General features: G+C 42.6%; 1 pseudogene across 1 annotated transcript; it reads right to left on the reverse strand.

The window, feature by feature from the left end:
- Window positions 1-6,662: 6,662 nt before the first annotated feature.
- LOC309651779 (eukaryotic translation initiation factor 2 subunit 3 pseudogene) lies at window positions 6,663-11,109 on the reverse strand (annotated as a pseudogene). The gene has a single exon. The product of its transcript is annotated as a eukaryotic translation initiation factor 2 subunit 3 pseudogene (transcript).
- Between the last annotated feature and the right edge of the window lie 5,610 nt (window positions 11,110-16,719).

Raw genomic sequence — 16,719 nt, forward strand, 5'->3', positions numbered from 1 at the left:
TCCTGGGAAACAATTCCAGCTCCAAAACCCCTGTACATCATCTGAAGTCCTCGAGACAGTTATTCAAAGTGGCTGGGGTCTGCTGCTGGATGTTTCGTTGGAGCCTGGGCACTTGGAGGCAGTGTGGGGAGGTGGAAAGAATACAAACTACATTCAGGCTGATCTGGGTTTGAATCCTAGCTTTGACACCTACTAGATTTTATACAAAGGATGACTTATTTAACTTCTTTCCTCTTCAGTTTTCTCATCTGTAAAATGGGCATGCTAGTACCTTTTTAATTGGCTTCTCGTGAGAATGTTATGCCAAGTTATGTTAAAGATGGCTAGGATAATGCCCGGTAATATTAGACGTTCGATAAAAGATAGCTTTGTGTCACTGTCGTCACCGTCATCATCATTCCCATCACCACCAGCGCACAGGAAAGCTTTGGCAATGAGCATGGCTCTGGTCCCCTCAGGAGGGCCCGCAATCTTTGCTTCCCTGCTATGCCATGTGGTAAGTTTGTGCTCCTGTGCAGGATCTTAAGTTATTGCTGTTTCCCAGGGCTTGGTCATTACATTAGGACTTTTTCCTCAAAGAGGGAAGGAGAAGGGCTCTAACTGATTAGGAATGGGGTAGTCAGATTTAGGGCAAAGCCTGCTATCACGTAGAGTCAAATGTCTCTAAGCTGACAATCAATTGGACGAGGAAGACAAGTTATACAACCATCTGCACCAGGGAAATCCACACATAGCAGAAGATTTTCCTCAGTGTGACAGGGCTTAAGGCTGTCACTGAATCCACCTGAGTTTTAAATACATTGACAGATGATGTCCACATAGGCTAAGAAGAGAACCAGTTTAGGGAACCTAGCCGGTCCCAGGGAGATGAACTAATGATGTGCCATCAGCTTGGTTTTGTGCTGCAGTTCAAGTCAGAGGTCAACGGAGCAAGGTTCTGATCAATCACCTTCTAACATGGTGCTTGTTCATGTGCTGGATCGTTTATTCATGAAACATTTATGGAGATTCTCCTGTGTGCCCAGCACACTAGGGTAGGTGCTGCGGGAGATACAGAAAGATATACATGTGTATATATAGAGAGAGCTTTGAGTCCAGCAAATTCCTTTTTCTTTTTAAATGGACATGTTTGTTTATTTATTTATTTATTATTTATTTTTGGCTGCGTTGGGTCTTTGCTGCCGCACGCAGGCTTTCTCTAGTTGCAGAGAGTGGCAGCTACTCTTTGTTGCGGTGCGGGGGCTTCTCATTGTCCTGGCTTCTCTTGTTGTGGAGCACGGGCTCTAGGCGCGTGGGCTTCAGTAGTTGTGGCACGCAGGCTCAGTAGTTGTGGCATGTGGGCTCAGTAGTTGTGGCTCGCGGGCTCTAGAGCACAGGCTCAGTAGTTGTGGCGCACGGGCTTAGTTGCTCCGTGGCATGTGGGATCTTCCTGAACCAGGGCTCGAACCCGTGTCCCCTGCATTGGCAGATTCTTAACCACTGCGCCACCAGGGAAGCCCTCGGCAAATTCCTTTATATGGCTTATATATGTGAAAGCAGCTTTAAAACATGGAATAAAGTGGTGAGGTCATAAAGTCATAAGAGATGTGCAGGTTAAATTTTAGGGGTGTTCAGAAGAAGGAGAGAACACTACTTGTAGGTAGATAGTGTGAAGCCTCTATCTATTCTTGCTGCCTCTAATCACATCTTTCTCTGTTTAATTCTTCATGTCATTGCCACCCTAATCATTGTAAAATACCCTTTTCAGCATGTCTGGCTTTTTCTCAAAACCCTTAAATGATTTTCTATTTCCAACTGAACCAATTTCAAAGTCCCTTTCAAATTGTCTTATTATCTCTAGCTCTGCAGGTGTGATTTCTTCCTTTTCCTGGGATGAGGGTTGGAGGGGTGGGGTATGTCGATTGCCTGCCATGCTTTTGGCCTTCCTCATATATTCTGTGATTTTGGCCTGAGTGCATCTTCCCTTGGGGATGTTGTCTGTGGGAATTTTTTTCCTGTTGATGTCTTGGGCTGTGGAGTGCCCACAGGACAATCCTATGCTTTCCTCCATGAGTTTCTGTACTGAAGGATAATGAATTAGGGTTTTTACCTCAAGAGACAAAGGACTTCCACACCTGGTCTTTGAGCTGTAGCCTGAGCTGAGGAACAGACACTCTCATTTCTGTTGGTAGATAGAGAGCCCAAGTTCTACCAGTTCCTGGTTCCAGGTAGGGAACCGGGCTCCTGCCTCTGGGGCTATGGTGTCTCTGACCTTGCCTTGGCATTAAAACCCCAGCCCCTGTAGCCTGTGTTTTACTGAAGACCTGGAGGCCTTATGTGGGTCACTCCCTAAATCTGCATCTCTACACCTAACCTGACCCCTAACCAAACCCCAGAACTGTAGGCTTTTGATCCAACTGTCCATTTATCATCTCTATTTGGTTATCTTATGGCCATCTCAGATTTAATGTGGTCAGGACAGGACTCCAGATGTGTTAATATACATGTGTTAAACACCACCATAGCATTCCTATGTATAAAGGCTTAATGGGTGCCTGTTCCCTGTGTCACTTTAACGGCTGTGATCTTATGTATGCCGTTATCTATGTATACATTATATTGATAGCTATATGGGTCTATACACTACACAGCATGTGTATGTATGTAGACCATAGTTATCTGGATTAACTCAGATGTGCTTTGCTTTAGGTGTTCCGACAATCTTAAGATTTACAAGAAAGTGCCTTTTGGATAACAGCTGTCCTGACACTAAGTGTTCCTTGCTGCATGGTTTTGCCTCACTTGCAGTGGGAGGGGAAGTAATTCTCACACCTTCCCCCCTACTGCAGACCCTTGAAAGTGTGCTCCACCCACTATGTACATCAGGATCCCTCGGGGTTCTTGTTAAAAAGACTGCTTTTTGGACACTGCCAAGCTAAACTCTCTGGGTGGGGGGGATAGGGCTCAGAAAGGCATATTTTTTAACATGTTCTTCAGGTTATTCTCAAGTGCACTGTGGTTGGAGAACCACTGCCCAAATTTCTTTTCTCCTTTGGCAAATCATTTAAAATATTTATGGAAGAGACTATTCCAGGGAGCCCAGAAAAGAGGGGGCTGACTTGCAGCCATCCCTTTCCACGCCAAGGATTCAATGCCTGTGTCCATCTTGCCAAGTGTAACTTTGGACCCTACTAGAACTTTCCAGAATTACTCTTGCTACTTAAACATTCGTTTCCGTGCTTTTCCTCTTGTTGGTCTAAACATCCAAATGTCAGCAGAGGATGATGAAGCTTGGGTATCATTAAACATTGACCTACTGTCCTGGTTTGCCCCAAATTGAGAGGTTTTGTGGGATGCACGGGTTTCCGTGTCCAAACCACGAAGGTCCTGGGCCAACTAGGATGAGTTGGTCACCCTAATAAATGGGTCTTACAAATCTTATGTGTTGAAACTAATGCATCAGGAAATAACAGATTTGAAATCCACATGGGTTATAAAATAAAGGAGACTAGTGTGGGATGAAAGGTATTCTGGGACTGGTCAGATTTGTGGGGCAAGATTGAGCAGTTCACGATGTTGAAGAGCAGGCAGATCCTCCCGTGTATCCACCATGTTGGATGGGGTGGCCACACTTCTTCCAAGTCACATTGTGTTGACAGCAGTGGTGGGAACACATCTGGAGTGAGGAAGTTTGTTTCCTACCCTGAGAGGAGGCTGCCTTTCCAACCCAACAATGAGGTGTTTGGTGCCTTGTTCCATATTCCTAACTTGTGGTGAGAGCAAACAGAGTGTCTTAGGGCCTGGTGGGGGGTGTGTGGAGTGGTGGGCAGTCCCTCCCATGCTCTGATCAGAAGCTGTGGTCAGATCTGGTGGCTGGGTGCTATTTCTACTGTCCCTCTTACCATCCTCCCCAGCAGGAGTGACTTACCATTAAGCCAGTAGGACAGTGCCTATTGTCCTTAGTGCTTTTAAGGACTCAGAAAATGTTTTAGTTTTTCTAAAACAATGAGAAAAAAATCTTTTAGGTTGAAGAAAATGTTTTCCTATATAATATTAGTACATATACCAATGCAGTCGTAAAATAGAATTTTAATATAAACATTTAAATAAAAGTCAATAATAATAATAATTTTTTCATAGAGAGGAGGGCCCAGAAAGGCAAAGTGTTTAGGTTCCACAGGGTCAGGATGTGGCCCTGCTCCCCAGGGTGGCAGCTGTCAGTCACTGTGGGACAGAAGGAAAAGCCTTGGAAGCAGCCAGTTAAGACTTGGCTGAGGGGAGGAGCCTTGAGGACATTCCCAGATGTGAATCCGTGGAGGCAGAACAAATGAGTCTGGGGGACACAAGAAATGACCTGCCTAGAAGATGAAGGGTCTGCAGAGGAGAAATGTTGGTTGGGTTCACTTCTAGGCAGCCTGGACCAGGGATGTGAATTCTGATGTCTTGGCAGATGTCCCCTGATACACTTCCCTGGTGTCTTGGGGCACGGGTGCTATTGTTCACCAATGTCCATTCTCCTCTTCTTATTCTAGTAGTAACCCCCTAGGGTGGGTTGACTTGTATCCTCCAAAAAATATGTTCAAGTCCTAACCCCTGGTACCTCTGAATGTGACCCTATTTGGAAATAGAATCTCTGTGGTATGACCTCACGTTAAGATGACTGGTGTCCTTATAAGAGAAAGGAAAAGAAGATTTGGATACAGAGATACCGAGGGCAGGTGATGGTGGACGGAGAAATTGGAGTGATGCAGCCACAAGCCAAGGACACCAAGGATTTCCAGCAACCCCCAGAAGCTAGGAGAGAGGAATGGGATGTGTTCTCCCTCAGAGCCTCTGGAAGGAACCAACTCTGCCAACATCTTGATTTTTGGGCTTCGGGCTTCTGAAATTATGAGGGAATAAATCTCTGCTGTTTTAAGCCACCCAGTCTGTGGTACTTTGTTATGGAAACCAAAATACCCCCACCCCCAATTGTGCTAAGCACATGGCCGCACAAAATAAGACTGCATCTCCCAGCTTCCCTTGCAGCTAGGTATCTAAGTTCCTTGTTACTAGGTTCTAGTCACTGGGATACGAACTCAGGTAATGTGCACGAATTTCTAGTTGTATCTTTAAACAAAAGGGAAGGGTGGTGGCTTGACTTTGCTCTTTCCCCTTTCTTCTTGTTGGAATGTATGCAAAATAATGGGGCCCAAAAACGCATCTGAGATTACAAAATGGAAATCGTGTGTTGAGGCCTTCAGAGCAACATGCTAGAAGGAACCTGGTTTCCTGCTATTGTGGAGCTGCCTTATTGCCCTGGATTATTTGCACTTGGATTCATCTGTGAGAGAGAAATAAACCATCGTCTTTAAGCCACTCTTATTTTGACTTTTGTTATAGCAGCTGAATGTTTTATCTCAGTAATACAGTTCTTCTTTACATTCCAGGGCCCTGTTTATTTGTGGTCCCTCTCACGTATTGATATTAAAAGGACATCTGTTAATAGGATCTATGCTTTGAATTTTTTTTTCTGATGATGGGAATGGACTGCAATGAGCCTTCACTCCTCCCAGCCCCCAGACGTAGCTCCTCCATCCAATGGAAGCACAGTGAGTAGGTCAGGGCCAGGAATAAGATTGCTGCCAGGATCAATCTCCTTCTGGGGCTTGAATATGCAGCCTTGACCTCATAATCAGCCAGGTCCACTAGGCTCTGCCTTTCACTCAGCAGATTCCTAGCCAGATTTGGGTGCTCTGGTGTCCTCTACTTCTATTCCTGCCAGGACGGGGGAGGACAGGGGAATAGATGTCTCTTTGCTGCTTCCAGTCACCGATCCTTCTTCACTGGGAGTAGTGGTGCCCTTTACAGTCTTCATCTCGTGTGCTGTTGAGTTTTTCCTCTTGAAAATGGTTCCATTTGTTTTATTCCATGGAAAATGTCAGCAAAACTTCTCAGAGTAAGACTTGTGATGTGTGTGTGTGTGTGTGTGTGTGTGTGTGTGTGTGTGTATGTTTGAGCAGGATGGTGAACAGTGGGTAAAATGTGCAATGGAACGGAAAAAGACCCACCATTGATTGGGTGGCCTCTTGGTGGCAGCTGCTTTACCAGGTGTTACACTATTCAATTCTCAAGACAGTCCTGAGGGTAGGAAGGGTCCTACGTGTCTTAAAAACGCAGAAGCTGGCACACATGTAGGTGGGCAGCCTGTAAGTGGCAGAGTCAAATGCAGTTCCTACTCTTGACCTCAATGAACTTTTCCACACAAACGAATCACACTGTTTATGTCTGTAAAGCATAGTGGGAAAGTAGAAATTCTATAAATATTTGGCTAATCTGATTACAGAACCAGCCATTCTGGACATACAAGCAAAAGAATTATTTCTGGAGATCTGTGTTATTTAGGTTTTTTTCTCTGCCCAGAGTTACCTTCTGCCTTTTTGGTCTTCCTCACCTTCTGACATACTAAACAACGACAATGGCAGCAACAACCACATGGCTGGCTCTGGAGGGATAAAGGACATTGACTCCCAAACTAATGAAGCTGGTAAAAGTTTTCATTTGAACCCAATGCAAGGGTTTTTAACTTGCTTCCTTGTTTTCTAATAAGTCTGTTCTTTCAGTAACAGTGCACAGTTTTACATTAACATTCCAGACTGCTTTTATCCTTATAAATATATAAGGATATAAGATATATAAATCTTATTTATATTAGAATTAATTTCATGACACAAAAGCTTGAATTAAGCATTTACCTTTCCAGACAAAGAGACTTTCTCTGTGCAGTCGCTGCCTGCTAATATGTATGAAGGCCAACCCGTGTAAAAAGGAAAGTTTTTAAAACAAGTTTTTTCATTTCAGTTAAAAATGAGCAACCAACCAAGAGTCCAGCATTTGAGTGTATTGCCTTCTTATCATTTCCCTATAATTAAAAATATGTAATATAATTGTGATATGATTGTAATGAAATTTTGTATTTTATGTCATACATACAAATGGGTCTGTGTTTGTGTAGGGGTTTAACTGCATGCTGGTGCATTCGTACACACACACACACACACACACACACACACACAGAGATCCAGCCCTGCTCCTCTCCTCCAACCACCTGATGGTAATAACTCTTCTCTCTTTTCTTCTCCATGTCGGGAGATGGAGAAACACGGTCCCTCTCCCTGGGATTCTGATGTCCCAGTTGGACGATGGGAAACAGTGCCTGGCACTTTCACGGGGCTTTGCTGCCCAAGATCTTCCCTTTGCAGGGAGAGGAGCTCTGGCTCCACCTTGTTTCCATCTCCTTAGATTGTGACCAAGTAGCCCCTAAAGACTGCAATTCCTTCTTTCGGGGTCATAAAGTACTTCAGCGGACAATTTCATCTTTTTCAGTTTGCCGGCCTCACCTGCTCACTTTCAGGATTTCAGAACAAATCTCTTTGGGTCATACAGTAAGTGTGGGGAGGAATAACCAACACCACCTTTTTTTTTTTTTTTTTTTTTTTTTTATAAAACAGATTTATTGAGATATAATTTACCTACCATAAAGTTCACTGATTTTAAGTGTACAGTTTGATGAGTTTAGTAAATTTATACAGTTGTGCAACCATCACTACAATCCAGTTTTAGAACATTTGCATCACCCCAAAGTCTCCCGGTGCCCATTTAGAGCCAACCTCCACTCCCTGCCTTAGTCTCAGGCAACCACTGATCTACTTTCTGTTTCTAGAGATTTGCCCTCTTTAGAAATATCTTACAAATGGGATCATATAATATTTACTCTTTTATGTTGGCTTCTTTAACATATTTTTCGAGATGCATCCATATTGTTGCAGATAACAGTAGTTTGTTCCTTTTTATTGCTGAATAGGATTTTACTATATGGCCATACCACATTTTGTTTATCCATTCATCTGTTGATGAACAGTTGGGTCATTTCCACCTTTTAGCTATAGTGAATAATGCTGCTGTGAACGTGGGTATAGAAATATCTCTTTGGGTCCCTGCTTTCACTTCCTTATTATTTTTATTTTTAAATAAGAAGAAAAATTTTATTTCAAACAGGTTCAGTGGTATGTGTGCTACAGCAAAGGCTGGTTGTAGCAGTTTCCTTTCAAACCTTCATTGATGTATAAATTAGACATTATTTGGGAATGATTAATTTCTGGTAAAATGTAGATTCAATCCAACATTATGCCAATTTTTACTTTTATTGTAGACCTTATTTTAGTACTAGAGGTTAACTTTGCATCACCAAAAAGTGATAATAATCTTACAGCTACTCCTAAGGTAATGAGTTGTCCTCACTGTTGCTTTGAAAATATACCCCTAGGCTTTTAAGAGAAATTCCGACTTCATCCAAATCTGTTAGTTAATTCTTCAGTCATCATCTACTGTTGGCTTGATTGTCACTCCTCTTCTTATTTGACCCCAACCAATTAAACGGCAGTGTTTCTCAACTCTTCGGCTAAGGGCAATTTTTTCTCCTACTTCTGAGATTTTGCCCAAATCAGCCTTGACTGCACTAACTCTTCCTCCTGTCGACAGGAATCCTATGTCCACCATAAGCACTTCATTCTTAGACAGCTTTTGCACTTTTGCTGCTTTCTTGTCTCCTTCAGTGCGTACACCTAGAAGCCGTCTAAGCAGGAAATAGGAAATTTCCAGTTCTGTGAAGATCTCAGGTAAAGCTCCAACTGCACCAAGTACCTGCCCCACCATTCTGTCAGCCCGGCACAAAGTGGGGTTAATTTTTGTTCCAACTCCAATAAGCCCTCCTGGAGCAGCATATTGAAGATCATTATGCTCTGCGAAAAGCAATACAATTTTGGAAAAGGTGGGTTTTCACATGAGTTTTCCTTTGCTATTTTTGGAACAATACCAGGTCTGACTTCTATCTCCTGGCCCACCTTTAATACTCCTTTTAGAATACTACCACCATCTACATCCCCCTTAAGGTCATCAACTTCACAGCCAGGTTTGTTGACATCAAAGGATCTAACAATAAGTCGGGGTTCTGAAGTAAAGTCTCTTGGGGGTACTGGAATTTTCTTTACTATGTACTCACAGACAACTTCAATATTGTACTTTAGCTGAGCAGAAATTAGAATAATAGGAGCTCCTTCTGCTACTGTACCTTGTACAAATGCAAGGATCTGTTCATACTGTTCTTTAGCCTGGCTTTCTTTTACCAAACGAATTTTATTTTGTAGAATCAAAATAGGCTTCAGTTTCATGATCTCTATAGCAGTCAGGTGTTCAGGAGTCTGTGGTTGAGGACAAGACTCGTTTCCAGCTATCAACAGAAGAGCTGCATCCATCACTGCGGCACCGTTCAGCATAGTAGCCATCAAAATATTGTGGCTAGGATAGTCAACAAAGGAAACATGTCTGACTAATTTGAAGTTCCCTTTGGTCCCTGGAATGTCTGTAGGAAACTCATCGGTGTGCTACTTCCACAGGATCTATAACATTCTGGCCGAGGACAACTTGGGTCGTCAAGTTTATAAATCTTAGCATTAGCATAGCCAAGATTGATTGTAATATTACTTTCTAGTTCATTTTTGAACCTGACAGTGTGAACTCCAGAAATAGCTTTTACAACTGTAGATTTCCCATGAGCTACATGACCAATTGTACCTATATTAACTGTGGCTTGTCTGCTTATAACTTCATGTGAAAGTGGCGTCAACTTGGTAACATCCAAAGTGGAGAGATCTTGCCGAGAAAGGCACGGCTGCACTAACGTCACACCAGCCTCACCCCACCGCCATGTAGCCCGGAGAGCTCACTTCTTTTGAGTATATATCTAGAAGTGGAATTACTAGATCACATAGTAATTGTATTTAATTTTTTGAGGAATGCCATACCATTTTTTAATAGCAGCTGTACCATTTTACATTCCCACCAGCAATGCACAAAGGTCCCAATTTCTCCAGCCAACACTTTTTTTTCCTGCTTTTTTAAGATTTATTTTATACAGGCCATCCTAATGGATGTGAAGTGGTATCTCATTGTGGTTTTGATTTGCATTTCTCTAATGATTAGTGATATTGAGCATGTTTTCAAATGCTTATTGGCCATTTGTATATCTTCTTTGGAGAAATGTCTATACAAGTCCTTTGCCAATTTTTTAATTGGGGTGTTTGTTTTTTTGTTGTTGAGTTGTAGGAATTCTTCATATATTCTGACTATCAATCCTTTATCAGATATATGATTTCCAAATATTTTCCCTTATTCCATAGGTTTTCTTTTCACTCTGGTGATAGTGTTCTTTGATGCACAAAAATGTAAATTTTTGATGAAGTCCAACTTATCTATTTTTTCTTTTTTTGCCTGTGTTTTTGATGTCATAGACAAGAACTCATTGCCAAATCCAGTGTCATGAATATTTCTCCCTATGTTTTCTTCTAAGAATTCTATAGTTTTAGTTCTTTCATTTAGGTCTTTCATCTATTTGAGTTAATTTTGGTATATGGTGTAAGGTAAAGAACTTCATTCTTTTGCATGTGGCTGTTTTCCCAGCAACACTTGCTGAAGACTGTTGAATGGTCTTGGCCTCTTTGTCAAAAGTCATTTGAGCACATGCTAGGGTTTATTTCTGGGCGCTCTGTTCTATTCCGTTGGTCTATATGTCTGTTTTTATGCCAGTGCCACACTGTTTTGATTACCGTAGCTTTGTAGTATGTGTTGAAATCAGGATGTGTGAGACCTTCTCCAACTTTGTTATTCTTTTACAAGATTGTTTTGGCTTTTCAGGGTCCCCTAAGATTCTATATGAATATAGGATGAATTTTTCTATTTCTGCAAAAACATTGTTGGGATTTTAGTAGATTGCCCTGATCTGTAGATGGCTTTGAGTAGTATTGACATCTTACCAATATTAAGTCTTCTAATCCATGAACAGGAACATCTTTCCATTTCTGTGTCTTCTTTAATTTCTTTTAGCAATGTTTTGTAGCTTTTAGTATACAAGTCTTTTGCCTCCTTGGTTAAGTTTATTCCTAAGTATTTCATTCTTTTTAATGTTATTGTAAATGAAAATGTTTTCTTCATTTCTTTTTCAGTTTGTTCATTGTTAGTGTATGGTAATGCAACTGATTTTTGTGTTCCCTTCATAACTTTTAAGACATTGATCCACCATCATTTGACATCTAGGACTTTTTATGGATTATCTCTTTATCTTATTGTTTGAAATTTCACAATGATCTTCCTAGATGTGGATTTTTTTTTTTCATTCACTATTCTAGTCACTCGGAGAACCCTCATGTCCTTTAGTTCTATAAAATTTTATTTAATTTTTCCATCAATAATTTCCTTCCAGTGAATTTTTCTCTTCTATTCTTATGAAATTCTTAGTATTTAGATTCTTATTCTTTGGGTTTACAACAAGTCTTCATATCTTTTTTACTTCTATTTTCTACTTTTTTTTTTTTTGGCCATGCTGCATGTCATGCAGGATCTTAGCTCCCTGACCAGGATCAAGCCCGTGCCCCCGGCAATGGAAGCTTGGAGTCTTAACTGGACCGCCAGGGAAGTCCCTCTATTTGCTACTTTATTGTCATTTCATTATAATTTATGGGAGACGTCCTTACTTTTTAATTTTAATCATTTTGAATAACGTTATTTTGGTTATCAATTTTAATTTCTAAGATCTCTTTCTTGTTTTCAAGTTGGGCATTAATAACACTAATACCTTTTAAATAGCATTTTACTTTTGCTTTATGGATGAAAAAATCATGTTATCTTTCTGAGAATATTACGGCCTTGTCTATTTTCCTTTCAAATTCTTTTTCTCATGTTTACTTTCCATTGTATCTTCTATGAAAAGGATTTCCTTAAGGGTCTGATGATTTCCTTAAAGCTCTCTCTTTATGTTTAATTGGAGTTGTTTTTGACTGGGGGAGGGGATTTACTGGGAGAGGAGGATCAGGTTGCCAGTGACTCTTTTCACTGTATCCCTCCAGTGTCAGTATGTGAGGGGTCTTTTTTTTTTTTTCCTACCAGAGAAGTGCCATCCAGTCCCCTGATTTAGAATTCTGTTGATGTATGTGAGGGTGTACTTGGCTGCTTGCATTTTGGAAACAGAGCAGGAAAAGGTGGAGGGTCCTTCATATGTAAAGAGTAGACTTTCATGGAATTCTCTTATTTTCACTGTTTGCCTAGCTCTTGTGCTTTGATGAACCCATCTTCCTGAATTTAGAATCTCCTTGGTTTAATTTTTTTTCAGAGAAAAGACTTCTAGCTTCCTTGAGTAATAGGGAAGGCAGACGCTTGGCTGCTCGTGTTGGTGAGGACTCCTGGGAAGTCCACGTGTTCTGAATACAGACTTTCAATCGTTTCCCTTCTTTTCACCCCAACTCCCACATCCACAGGTTTGTTGGCTGGAAGTTTGCATGCAAGCGTGGTTACACCACAACACTTTGAATGTATTGATTTTGTATTTAATATCTGGTGAGGCAAGTCCCTCCTCACTCTTCTGAATTTTCTTGGCTAGTCTAAGACACTTATTTATTTACATGAATTTTAAAAAATCATGGAAAAGAATCTAAAAAAGAATATATATACATTATGTATAACTGAATCACTTTGCTATGCACCTGAAACTAACACAACATTGTAAATCAACTATATTCCAATAAAAATTAAAACAAACAAAAAAATTACAAAGTATTTCTATAGACGTGTACAGATCAACACGAAATTTATAATAATTTAATTTAGTTTCCCAAATAACCCTGTTGGGGTTCTAGTTGAATTCTTATTCATTCTTGTATTTCTAGTGCCTTGCACAGGGCCTGGATCACGTTAGGCTTTCAGAAAACATCTGTTAAATGGAAATTAACCTTTGATTCCAGTGCCTGGGTTCTTTCTATTACACCGTCCTGTCTGATTTGTGCTCAGATCACAGAGTCAGCCGGAAGCAGAACCAGAAGAACTCAGGTGTCATAACTCACCATCCAGCACTTTTTATACCGCATTTGTACCTGTAAAACACTTCTGAACAGTTACACACAGCCCAGCACAAAGGCTGTGCCAGAGTGAATGGAAGGTCATAAGCCCATAGGAGACAAAGTGTTTTAAAATCCTGAAGAAATATCTCTGCCTGGGTCAACCCGTCCCACCAGCATCACAAGCTTCGGTGTGGAGGAGCAGGACGGACAGGTAATGCCCGACAGGTACATTTATGTTGGGGCAGATGGAATGTTATCAAATTTATTTATGTTTTCCCATAGGAGGAACTGTATTTCAATGGCATGAATATGAGTGCAAAAATAGGATGGTTTATCTGCCACGTCTGATCCATGTGGAGTTTAAGTCATAAAGTTTATTAGTGCCCCTGATTTAATGTGACACATTTCCAGTGCAAATTACTCTGAGATCATCGTGTTCATAAAATATGACAGAAATCTTTTAAGTGTAAGCATAAGTTCTGAATTAATTTAATAACCCAGTCTGGAAAAAGGCACATGGTTTAAAACATACCATTATGCACTGGACTCCTACTTTCCTCTTCTACCCGCCCCCGCTTCTCGTGCCACTTTTGAAAAGCCCTTCTTCGTGTCTTGAGTCAGCCGGCCTCTTCCCAGAGCTCAGGGTTTTGCCTTCTCAAGGAGATTTGGAAGGAGATGTATTAGCATGGCCAAGGTGAGGAGGGTCCATCCTTCTGTACCCTGGGGGCCCTGAGCACAGCTGGTTTTAGTTTTTAATGGTACTCACCCAAGAGAATGATTTACCACCCTTAGTGGGCTGGGTGGTGCGCTGGAGCGCCAGCAGGCAAACCATAACATTGGAAGGCCACGGTTGCAGGGGGTGTGAATGCGCCCCCCTCATCTTTCCAGATGGGAAAAAAATTACAGCAGCAGGACACATGCCCCGACTCTCAAATGCACATGACATCACTGTGTAAATTGTGAAATGTAAGTCTCTATCTCGTGGCAATGTAAAACAAAACAAAATTTTTACCATGACAAAAAATAGAATAAAGAAAAGCTAGGAGCCCTTTGGTATAACTCGACCAACAGGATATTCAGGATATTCAGCCTTCCATCTCGTGGACAGACCAGTGACACCATGTCAGAGAAATCTGTGACCCACACCCACCACTCATGCTCAGATATTGCAGGGCCTGGGCTTACTCCATGCTCACTTGTTAACTCACTTCCTGGGCAATCCTGTCTTTTTTCTGGACCGTGGGGTTGCCCTTTGCACTGCCGAAGGAGGCTGGGACCCTGCGCTGGGGGGGTACCCTGGACCCTCCCTAGACGAGCTCTGGGGCAATCCTCTGGTTTGTTCCTAATTCAGCCTCCAAGCAGAGCCTGGAAGGGCCACCCGAGTGCCCAGTGATGAGACCTCTTTCCTGGCTGTGCTTCTGAGATGAAAACAGGGCAACGTGCTCCAAGTGGATCATTTCTTCCCAGGTGGCTGCCAGCAGCTCAGAAAGGATGCTCTGCCACAGTCCGAATTTTGCCTGAGGGGCACCATGGAGGGTGAATATCATTCTTCTTTCAGGTTTCCGCCATCACCTCTAGAAACTGCCAATAGCAAGAGCTCAAAGTGGGTTTTAGCAAGAGATCCCACATCATTCCTTCTAGGGAGAAGCTTCTTTTTCTTCAGAGCCCGGCTCAAGTCCATAAAACTGTCCCCCAAAAAACCAGCCAACAGTGATGTCTTTCTTCATCGGCCTCCCATTGCCTTTATTACTTAAAATATACCATTGGTTCTCAGTGATATTCCCATTGGCTCTTTCACTGTGCTTTGTCTTGTTCTGTTTTCTAATTACTTCCTGTGGGTAAGTCTCGTCGCCCAGCCAGGCTATAAATGCCAACCCCTGTCCAGGGGCTTGCAGTGTTGGGGAGAGTGGTCCTCAGTGAATTCATGCTTATTTGAATCAGGGAGAAAATTGGAGTCTGGGCTGTGGGCTGAGGGCTGAGGCGGGGTGTGTGCCAGCCTTCCTGAGGAATGGGGTGCACCCCCCGCTGGGCAGAGTCTGAGGAGCCTGGACACAAGGAAGTCCTTCCCTCTGGTTTCCAAGCCTCCCTTTGCACCCGTACCTGTTCTTGGGACCCCTGGCCTCTGTGCTTTTCTCCTTGCTTCTCTCTCTAGCTACAGCACTTGGGTCCCCCATTGCCTTGTGTCTGAAATCCAAATTGCTCAAAAGTCAGCTCCACTGTCATCTTTTCCAGAAAGTGTGACCCAGTCCCTCAGCTGAAAGTACCCTTTCCCCTCACTGAACCCCACTGGCATCTATTTTCATCTCTTTGATGGTACTGTTCACTTTCTCTTTTTTGTTATTATATTTGTGCATGAACTCCCTTTTTTTTTTTGTATTAACTTTTCTACTGCTGCTGTAACAAACGACCGCAAACTTAGTGGCTTAAAATAACACAAAAGTATTACTTTACAGGTCTGGAGGTTAGGAATCCAACATAGGTCTCACTGGGCTAAAATCAACGTGTCTGTGTTCCTTCTGGAGGCCCAAGTGGGGAATCAATTTCCTTGCCTTTCCCAGCTTCTGGAGGAGGCCCACATTCCTTGGTTTGTGGCCTCTTCTTCCATCTTCAAAGCCAGCCACACTGCCTTTTTCTGGACCCTTCTTCCATTGCTACATCTCTCTTTTACCACAGCTGGGGAAGCTTCTACAGTTTTAAGGATTCACATGATTTTTTGGGTCCACCCGGATAATCCAGAATAATCTCCCCATTTCAAAGTCCTTAACTTCAATCACATCTGCAACCTTAATTCCCTTTGCCATGCGACGTAACATATTCACAGCTTCCGGGGATTAAGATGGGGACATCTTTGGGGGAAGGCATTATTGTGTTTATCACATCTCCCTTATACCAAGAGCTCCTTTTGGTTTTTCAATAAGTATTTTTCAAAATTCAATTAAGTGCCGGGCACTACGCATGGAGCAGCGATAGAGAGAGCACTGAGACGTAATCTCTAGCCTCAAGAAGTTTAGAACCTGGTACACAGACGCAGAAACCATGACAAGACAGTGTGACCCGTGCGATAGTGGAGCTGAGTGCAGACAGTAGAGGTAGCCCAGAGGAGGGGTAGATGGCTTTTTCTGGAGTAAGTCGTGGAGAGCTGGCCAGGGAAGACCTCACCAAGAAAGTGACAACTGACCAGGTTCTGAAACAGGGTCCCGGTTCACCAGGTGGATGGCCAGGTGGGCTGGAGAAAGGTATTCTAGGGAGAAGCAGGCACACAGCACGTATGTGGGGTAGCATGGTCTTTGGAGGGATACCACACATGATTTTGAGTTGCTGTGGCATTAGGTGTGGGGAGAGGGAGCCAGTCTGGAGAGGCTGGTGGGAGCTGGATCCCAAGAGGTCTTTCATGCCAAGAAGCTTGGATTCTATAGTTGTAGGAAATGGGGAGGTCTTCAATGGCCTTAGGGAGAATTATATGTCAGAGAGGTTGGTGAAAACCGTAAGGGAACAGTGACACAAGGCAAGAGAGAGAAGAATTTCAGAAAGGAGTGATGCATCAACAGTGTGAACATTGGAAGGATGTTGGGTCACCAGAAGAATGAGCCCCATCAATGGGTTGGACGGTGCAGATTTCTGGTAACCTCTGTGGAAGAGGTTTCCACGGAGAGGTGGGGGCAGAGGCAGCCTGCAGCAGACTGAGGGGTGACTGGGAGGTGAGGAAGGGAAAGCACATGGTAAAACCAACTTGGCCAGGAAAGGGAGGAGAGCTCTGGGGTGGTAGCTAGCCACAGTGGTCCCAGGGAGATTTTGTTGGCCAGATCTACATCTG

Source organism: Balaenoptera physalus, assembly GCF_965194825.1.
Source record: "Balaenoptera physalus genome assembly, chromosome: 21".
In the NCBI taxonomy this organism is placed as follows: domain Eukaryota; kingdom Metazoa; phylum Chordata; class Mammalia; order Artiodactyla; family Balaenopteridae; genus Balaenoptera; species Balaenoptera physalus.